Source organism: Anolis carolinensis, chromosome 6 (assembly GCF_035594765.1).
Source record: "Anolis carolinensis isolate JA03-04 chromosome 6, rAnoCar3.1.pri, whole genome shotgun sequence".
NCBI classification, from domain to species: Eukaryota; Metazoa; Chordata; class Lepidosauria; order Squamata; family Dactyloidae; genus Anolis; species Anolis carolinensis.
In genome coordinates, this window is record NC_085846.1 from 26,049,358 (window position 1) to 26,059,885 (window position 10,528).

The following is a 10,528-nucleotide window of genomic DNA, read 5'->3' on the forward strand; positions in this document are numbered from 1 at the left end:
GCAGTTACCAGGGTACATGGCCACAATTTCAATTCTGGATGGGATGACTGCACCTTGAGTTTCTCTCCCAGTAATGATGGGACAGACGATCCAGACTTCTGTAGCTGGATCTATGTGATCACTGCCCAAGAGGCCAGTGGCCTCCTTTGGTAGTCTTGCTTCCTGTTGGCTTATCCCCACCACTGAAGCACAATGATTTTGGGCTCCCCAGTGTATCCAACATATCTCAAGATTGTATTTCCCCCTCCCCCAATGGAGGGATCTGCTATTCCTTGCTTTAGGCATGGGAGCTTCAAACTAAAATGGCATTAGTGTAGCCTCCATTTTAGAAAAGGGCAAAGGGCAGGTTCTTTTGTACTAGCAGCAATTTTGGGCTACAAAATTTTTTCAGGACAATCTTAAATTACATAAAATTACAAATTGCCAAAAGTGGCTACTTTCATGGCTGATGTTATTCAGTTTAGTTCAAGAGCTCAAGGGGCAGCCAGATTTAGCTAAATGTCGATTCTAAGCAAAACTTCACCTTCTCTCTGTGTGGGGAAGCTCTTGAACCTATATTCATAGACATTAAAGATAAAATGAAGATTCAAGTGTACTCAGAATAAGCAAAACAATAATTTTCCACTCAGGGCTGTCTTCCTTTCATCCCTACAGGAACAATTATGGCTCATTCTGCTCATAGTGCTGCTATGCCTGTTGCTCTGGCTACAAATGCTCCTCTAGTAGAAATTTGTAGAGCTTTTCCTTGGTCTTCACCATCCATATTTGTGCATCATTTCCATTTGGATGCCTTCACCTCTGCGTAGGCCTCCTTTGGCGGATACATTCAGAAATGGATAGTGTCTACTTAGGGGTTCTTCAGCTTTACCCATCAAATTGTTGGGAGCTTTGCTATCTCTTACTGTAGAAGGTCACCTTTCCACTGGTGGAAGAAGGGGCTTCGGTCTTAACTGTGAGATGTCAATTTTTGGCAGTGGATAAGGAAGCCTCCCCCCTACCGGAAACTGCTTTCTTGATACTGGCATGGAGAGGCTCAGAGTTTGTGCTTGCAGGATTTTATTTTCTTTCCCCGCTCCCTCCATCTGCCTTTTCTTCTGTGTTATCTGGTTTCTTGTCTATGGTTGCTGTGCTGACTGAGTTATTCATGGGTCGCATCTTCTGCTGTCTGCTACTGCGAACTTTGTCCTACGTACCTTTCAGGACAACAAACCATTGCAGAAGGTTTCCCCGCCCACCACTGAAAATGAACATCTCATAGGTAAACTTAATATCCCATTTTGTATTATGGTAGTGCTGAAATTTTTGAGTGTTCTGTCTGGTCAAATGGTATCCACATTGATCAGTCCTATGAAGAAGATGCAGCTGATAGTTAAGTCAATGCTTTGAAGAAACGGCACAATAAATCAGTTTTGTTGCATCTCATCACAAGTTTTTTAGAAGGCAAGGAAAGGTGGACTTTGCCAAACAAAAGAGCTCATTTACTTTCCATGTTTTTACCAATGGCAGTACTGGTTCTAATAGAGGCAAGTACAACTAGTTTCTTTCTGATACAATTGATAATATGTTTTGAAAACATCACATTCTGCTTCCATTATACCACTACTTGGCTGGTCTTGGAATGAATGCCAACTTAGGTACACTATGCTTTGCAGTTCATAGATTCTAACAACATAATGAAGCTCAGGTGCTTGTTGGTCTCTTTCACATGGAATACAGTTTTTGTTTTATGTTAATATTGCAAACAGGTTTTCCTCAGATTGCAAATACCCGTATATGTGTTAATCTGATTTCATTGTACCTGTATGTCAGAATGGCATATATTGTACAGTTAATCTGCCAGAGTGTGGGATGTCATTACAACAAACCACAGTGTCCAATTGCTCCTTGACAAAAATCTATAAAATTGTGGTTTAAGAAAAGAGACTGTATGGGAATTTCTATTACACGTGCTAGCTATAACATAAAAGTCCTTACAGATATATGAATATCCTTACAGATATATGAAATATATGACAGTATAAGACGCTGTCAGAAATAAAAAAAATATCAGTGTCCTAATATAATTATCATTGGTATAAGAAATCAGTGAAAAAAATAAAAGCAAGTGGTAGCACTTCTGGAAAAACCACAACATGTTAAGATTCATCACTAAAGGTTTCAGTTCACCTGGGAAGAACTTTACTACTGAAAACTAAAACTCTTTTCTTTGAATACATTCTGCATGTGATGTTCCTAAGTAGACACAATGTTAAAAAATGATTTGAATCGCATATATCTACCATCTCATTTAATTTGGGGTCTGAGAATTCGCAGCTACTATGTCTGTGCATCAAATCAGTCATTTCTGGAAAAGGCATGAAATCGGTAACCCTACAGTTAAGTATTTATTTACTTTCCTGAATGCTTGTTTTTTCTTATTAATTTTCTACCATGATTGAATTATAGATTGAAACACAAGTTTATTTTCTGGGGAAAAAAACTTTGTGTCGAGAAATTCGTCATGTTGATTTGCCTGTGTAAAATGTTCCATTCATTTCCGCATTTTGTATATCCCTGTGTGCTCCTGTCTCAAGAGAACTAAAGCAGAGGAAATAAGCAAAACATAATATAGGTAGACAAGCAAACAGACTTGGTGGAAACATTACTTTAGTGACCCAAGGGATTCTGAGTTTTAAAGTCCAAAAAGTCTCCATTCTCTGTGTCAAACAGTGCAGTGTTTCGAAGCCGTTATCCTCCCCCTCCCCCCCCCCCCCCCCCCGCCCTTCTTCAAATCCCATCCTGTAGTCTGTGATACTGATTTGAAATCTATTTTCTGTTTCTTTCAACTTGACTCAACATAGGCTTTTGAATGAGATCCTTCTGAACATAGATCTCTCTATCCTTACATTTTGACTTTCAGGAAATAATAAACGGCATCCTAGGAATCTTGGAGAATAGAATGGAGAGGTAAGTTGATAATATTATAATTTTACCAGTGAATTGTGATAAAAATAGGTTTGTGTGTGTACTTAAAATTAGAAATATGCCATACCAGTTTTTCTTATGTGCAGATATGTGTTCAGTTTGCCTTAAATGCTGGCACGGTGGCATGTTGGCTAACACTCTAAACAAACTTGCAAAATTAGAAACTTGTGAAGTTACTGGTTATAGAACAGAGTCTGCTGTGCTCTTTTCTAAAAAGAGCCCTCTTTGCTTTGGCAGGCCCACTGTGGCCTGGTGAATAAAAACACGGTTATTTCTTTCCTTTCATTCATTTTTATTTGCTTCCATATTTGAAAAAAAAAATTAAAAAGAAAACCAACCTCAGACACTTTGAGAATAGAAAACTTTCCTTGTGGTAGTGTTGGAATTCTTCCTGTCATGCTCTGTTGCATTTGTTTTTAACAAACTCTGGAGAGCCATGGGTTTCTCAGACGGGCTCTGAAAGCCTTATACAACTGGATAAATGAATGGTTTTGGTGGCCTATATCCTGGCACTAGTTCATGGATGTGTTATTGGTTCTTTGTGACTTAAGGTTATGCGCTAATTGTTTCCTGAAATTTGATTACCCTGCCTTGCTGGATATTAGGCTCCCAAGTCTGTTAGCCTATCGTGTTAAGAAAATCATTGCCATGGGTAAACCTGAGATAAAAGACTGTCTGGAATGCCCTGCCATGTGGCAGGCTAGTCTGGATTATGTGGATACTGTCATTGCCTTTTATTCTTTTGCCTTCATTATCTCTTTATAGATTGTCACATGTGCTTGTTTTTTCAAAAAGTATTGTCGCCTTCTTGAACTGTCTTTGAAAGTGGGTACCAGTTGCTTTGATTTGAAAAGTGAAGAGCAAGGTTAGGGAATCTTTGCTTTCCAAAGGTTCTTGAACAACTATTTCCATCACACTTTACCACTAACAGGGTTAATGGGAATTGGAGCTCAACAATATCTAGAACAGTAGTTCCCAACCTTTGGGTCTCCAGGTGTTTTGAACTTCGTCCCACAGTTCCTAACAGCTAGTAAGCTGGCTGGGATTTTTGAGAGTTGAAGTCCAAAACACCTGGAGGCCCAACGGTTTGGAGCCATTGATCTAGAAGGACACAGACACCTGACTCTAGTGTATGGGATGCCACCTTTGTGTGTTGAATGGCTATCCGTTCCTGAAATTCAAGTGCATCTGAGCTTGAACTCTTTTTCTGCTCCCCATCAATTTATGATAACAAGATGCTGTTAAACAACCCAACGTTTTGTGTCCATTTGAAAATTTCCTGTTTCACAATGCACCTGTTTTTAAAGATACTGGTTAAACCTGTAAGAAAGATAGTGTTCTATTTCATCTTGATCTAGACTGTGCCATTTCCCTATAGCTTTCTATGCAAATTTAATTGCTAAATGTCACCAGTAAGTAGGGAGATATATTTCCTAAGTACAGTAGAGTCTCACTTATCCAAGCTAATCGGCCGGCAGAAGCTTGGATAAGCAAATATCTTGGATAATAAGGAGGGATTAAGGAAAAGCCTACTAAACATCAAATTAGGTTATGATTTTACAAACTGAGCACCAAAACATCATGTTATACAACAAATTAGAAAGAAAAAGTAGTTCAATACACAGTAATGTTATGTTGTAATTACTGTATTTACAAATTTAGCACCAAAATATCACGATATATTGAAAACTTTGACTACAAAAATGGCTTGGAAAATCCAGAGGCTTGGATAAGCGAGGCTTGGATAAGTGAGACTCTACTGTAATAGAAGAAATATATATCCTATATATCAGATTGGAAACCTTTGGCTCTCCCAGTATTTGGGACTTAATTTCCTTTCATGGCAAATGGTAAAAGATTCCAAAAGTTAATATTCTAAATGTGTGATTGATGGACAAAAAGTTTCCCACTTCTGCCACTAAAGTATGTTAGTCAAAGTCTTGAAATTGGAAAGGTGTTGCTTTCTGCGGCCAAAGATCTGTCTGCATCTGTAATGTACAATTACTCCTGTAATACTTATTTGTTTTAAGGCTCCGATTTCATTTTTTTCCATTTATGTCAAGATAGTACAAGGGCTGTGAAAGGCCAAAGGTTAAAATGGAAATATTGTTGTCAGAAGTATATGAGTCATGGACATAAGGCTAATGCACGTAGGCTGCTTCTAGAGCCTATTTAACCCTTCAAATAATGGTATACTGACAGTGATATTGCTTTGGGAAGCTACACATATATGCAATCTATTCTGTCCTCATTTGTGTGACTAAAAGCACAAATGCATAAAGAACCCCCTTTCTAGCTGTAGCCAGTTTCCTTAAATGATGTGAACTAAACACGACTTTATTTTGAATTCTGTTGGTGCTGCCCACTTTTGTTGTCTCTGCTGTAACTGAAGTAAAATTCCTTTATATTTAAAATGAAGATGCCAACATTTTTTATGCTTCTTGAACTTGAGCCGACAAAACAGTTGCAAGTTGATGTTACATTTCTTGCCCTGTGCTTGAATCTTTTGTTTTGTTCCTCATGTAGTATAAAATTAGCTGGGACAAAAACAAACTATTCTGCTATTTGAATATTATAAGAAAATGCTTGAGAAGGAAAAGATTTGATCACAGTTTTTGACATGATTCTCTCACTAGTTTTATGCAAATTAAAATAATTTGCATTAGACTATGTCCTTGATTGCTTCCTATTGTCCAAAGGAAAGATTACTTTGATAAAAATGTGCCATTGCTATACTTCAGAGGCAGAAATCTGGATTCTAATATGATTTATTTGGGGCAGATGAAATTGAGATAGTGTTACATATCTTAGTGTGATTCCTTGAAGCTTTGATGTTTATATCTTATATCAGGGAGGAGTGTGACTATTAATAGGAATTATGTTATGACATAGTTCAATCTTGTATGCAAATAACCTTGATTATATCTTTGGAATGAACTATGAGGCACTGGTCACTTTGTCTTTGCTCTACTTGCAGTATGTAGAAGTCTAAATAATCATAGGGCTGGGTTGTCATTTTTCTTCCTGTTGCACTATGAACTGCAGTGAAAACCCATGACATTTAACCTAAATGTGACCCTTTCCCTAAGTAGATCAAATACAGCTCATATGCAGCTTGAAAGAATGCAAAAGAAAGTCCATACAGCTGCACTTGTCCTTTTCTGTCTACAACAGAGAACCTTTTTTTTTTTTGCTGCAATACACGCATCTTTCAGTGATTTCCCCCCCTCTTCAGAGTGACCATATAGAAAGAAAAGACAGAGGAACAGTGGTACAGAAGAGGAAATGTCATCATTGTTTCTTGCATACAACGACTAAAGTTGTATTTGTTGAAATCCCCCCCTTTTGGTATTGCAGAGACAGGATGATGGTGATGCCACCACTGAATCTCTTACCTTATGTTGAAACGTGGCACTGATGGTACAGTGTGAGTTTGGCACCTTTTCCATTCTTGGTGAAATTCCTGACAATTGCAGAAACACTAAATAGATTGTGGGACTTCAAGAGATTTTTGAAGGACCTGCTCATTGCAAGGCAGTAAACCATCTGTTGGTGTAGTCCGCTTTGTCGAGAATTGCCATATGGAAGGTAGTGACAGAGCACAAATTGTGCTCTTCTCCCATGTTAAAAAGCTCCTGAATGGGAACTGTTTGAAGTCTTCCTTGAAGGAGAAAATGAAACATGGTGAAGGAAATTGCCCTGGAATTCAGGACCCACCACAAGGTACAATATACCTTCTCTCAGATTCAGTTCAGACCTGTTTAGAGTTGGTCTTTGGAGAAAAAGATATCCAGATGAAAGGTTTTCATATTGGACAATTTTGAGGAAAATCTCACATTGGGCTTTTTTACTGTTCTGATTCTCAAAATTAACAGAAGTGATAGTGATAAGGTTAAAGGAGTAAAAGGAAGAGCTATTGATAATTGCAGTTAAAATTTGAAAACCTACAACATGCATTCTTCTTTGAGCTGATAAAATGTCACAGATTGGATTGCAAATTTTGGCATTAATTGAACGAATGTGACCAATCTCTAGAAATTGGTTTTTTTGTGAAATGATTGTCCAGTGTGCTGTTTGCTTTAGAAAAAAGTGTTCACTAATAGAGTGACATATGACATTTAGTGTTCTTCTCCTGTATGGATCTATTGCTAAGGTGAAAATATGCAAAGCTTTCAATCCAGAAATCCAGCTGAAACTTGTGTATAAGCTTATGTGATTAACAGCTGTCATTTAATGTTTTGTTCTTTTCAGTGGCTCTCTGGCGCAGAGTAATTTGTCTTCCAATCTCCCAAAAATCATTTTAAGAACTAGAGCGAAAAGGGAGAAACTAATCTTTACACATAACTTGCGAAGATCCTGAGATGAAAAAGACCATAGATTTATTAGATCTGAGAATTGGTAGGAGCCAAGCCCTGTCACAAGAATACAGAAGCAATCCTTTCCATAAAGCCCAGAAGTTCTGAAAGGCTTCGTATGGGCAGAATTTTTACACTGTAATATTTTAGTGGGTTCTTTTAAATTTAGGACCGACTGTAAGCATTCCTCAATAGTTAGCATAAGGAGCAAAAAGGAAGCCTGTAACTTTCTACTATACCGAAATAGTGTTGGCAAAGACCACACCCGGGGCTTAATGGCCTGTTTACCTTATCTCCCTGAAACATGTGGGATTGAATTAGAAGGCCCAGCAAAACCAAAGATACATTTAGGCCCTGAAGGGCTGCCTTACTGAGCTTCCCCCACAATTTCAGGGTAGAGGTAGACTTGTTTAACATGCCACCCTGTTCTTAGTAACCTATAATCTCATGTTCTGCGTGGCAGAGTTTGGATTCTATAGTTAGCCATTAGCAGTATGATGTTTTCCAGATGTAACAACCTTTTTCAAAGGGTCTATTTTTGTTTCTTTGATTTCCAAGTTTGTCACAGCAACATTGAATTGGAAACTGCCTAGATTTTGTAGTTGCTTAACTGGAAAATATTGAAGTTATAAGCAAAATCGAGTGAAAAATCACCGAATCACATTGGTTTGCACTATTTGTCTGTGATAACATCTTAAATATCCTCAGAGGCAACGGAAAATTAGAATTACAGGGTGTATATATGCATTAAAAATTAAGCTTCCAAGTTGGGTTCAGCATTTGTGCATTTGTGATACCAGTATAAAAATGTCTGACTTGGCTTACTTAAGCATGAAGTAGTAAGGGTGGTAGTTAGCATCACACAAAATTGTTGTTATATTTATTTATATCTTGTTTTTTCTCTCATAAAGGAGACTCAAAGTAATGAAACATTTTGTTTCATTGTATTGGGGAGGAGAGGGCTTTTATGACTTTAGAAATGAATATAGTTTTGCTTAAAAGGTGAGTGAACTTATGCCTGAACTAGTGATGAGATTTGGAGAAGGTTGCTGTTTAAGCTTTTTGTTGTATTTGCAATGTATTTTTCCAGATACAGAGCTTAGCAACCCTTGTGATCATAAATTTAGAAGGGATCTGATTAAATGTTGTTACTGTGTTTGTTTTATTTGTTTGAACCAATTATATTGACTTCATTATAAACGGAATTCTCTAGAGCAGGGCTTCTTAAACTTTTCCAGTCTGGTCCCCTTTTGACCCAAGATATTTTTACGTGACCCCAGCTATATAGGTTCGTAAAATAGGTATAAAAACCAAACATTTACTGATAACAAATCAGTATTTGCAAGGCTTGCTAAACAGGCTTGTTTTTCTTTTTAGGAAATACAACTGAAGCATATTCCACAAAATCCACTGTAAACGCTGCATAACAGATTTGTGTAAATGTCTACAACAAATGCTAGATGACATTCAGGGAAAAAATTGAGGACCCCAACACTGAGCTTGGGATCAGTTTAAGCTTTTTGTTATATTTACAGTATATTTTCCCACGGTTTAAGAGCAGGGAACTAGATTAGGAGTGGGAATTCATAGCCTTTTAGTTTTTAAGCTATATCTTCCATACTCCCTGACCATTATGTAATGTTGGCTGGGAATGTTGGAAGTTGGAACATCTAAAGGACTACCCATTCTTCTCACTTGTCTGTATTTCTGGAAATACATATATGTTTTCTTCTTCTGGTGTTTTGGAGTCAGATTGTTCTGGACACTTTAGAGGGCCAAGATTGGATAAGGGAAATAATTAGACCAAAGCAAGAACTATCATTGAAAGTAAAAAACAACAACAAATAAATTGCTTTTTTAAACTTGAGAGAACTTCTCTCTAGGAATTACTAGGTCTTCCAATATGACTTTGTGGTTAGCTTCTTCTGGAGAATGATGATAGAATTGCATTTGAGGACCTCGAGATTCCTAGAAAGGTCTTCTCTTCAGTAAATAGTGACTGGAGGGCGAATGTGGTCCCTATCTTCAAGAAGGGAAAAAAGAACGACCCAAACAATTACCGTCCGGTCAGCCTCACATCAATACCAGGCAAAATTCTGGAAAAGATCATTAAGGAAGTGGTCTGTGAACACTTAGAAACAAATGCGGTCATTGCTAATAGTCAACACGGATTTACCAAAAACAAGTCATGCCAGACTAATCTGATCTCTTTTTTCGATAGAGTTACGAGTTGGGTCGATACAGGGAATGCCGTGGATGTAGCGTACCTGGATTTCAGTAAGGCCTTCGACAAAGTCCCCCACGACCTTCTGGCAAACAAACTAGTAAAATGTGGGCTAGACAAAACTACGGTTAGGTGGATCTGTAATTGGCTAAGCGAACGAACCCAAAGGGTGCTCACCAATGCGTCGTCTTCATCATGGAAAGAAGTGACAAGTGGAGTGCCGCAGGGCTCTGTCCTGGACCCGGTTCTGTTCAACATCTTTATTAACGACTTAGACGAAGGGTTAGAAGGCACGATCATCAAGTTTGCAGACGACACAAAACTGGGAGGGATAGCTAACACTCCAGAAGACAGGAGCAGAATTCAAAACGATCTTGACAGACTAGAGAGATGGGCCGAAACTAACAAAATGAAGTTCAACAGGGACAAATGCAAGATACTTCACTTCGGCAGAAAAATGGAAATCAAAGATACAGAATGGGGGACGCCTGGCTTGACAGCAGTGTGTGCGAAAAAGACCTTGGAGTCCTTGTGGACAACAAGTTAAACATGAGCCAACAATGTGATGCGGCTGCTAAAAAAGCCAATGGGATTCTGGCCTGCATCAATAGGGGAATAGCGTCTAGATCCAGGGAAGTTATGCTCCCCCTCTATTCTGCCTTGGTCAGACCACACCTGGAATACTGCGTCCAATTCTGGGCACCACAGTTGAAGGGAGATGTTGACAAGCTGGAAAGCGTCCAGAGGAGGGCGACTAAAATGATTAAGGGTCTGGAGAACAAGCCCTATGAGGAGCGGCTTAAAGAGCTGGGCATGTTTAGCCTGCAGAAGAGAAGGCTGAGAGGAGACATGATAGCCATGTACAAATACGTGAAGGGAAGTCAAAGGGAGGAGGGAGCAAGCTTGTTTTCTGCTGCCCTGCAGACTAGGACACGGAACAATGGCTTCAAACTACAGGAAAGGAGATTCCACTTGAACATCAGGA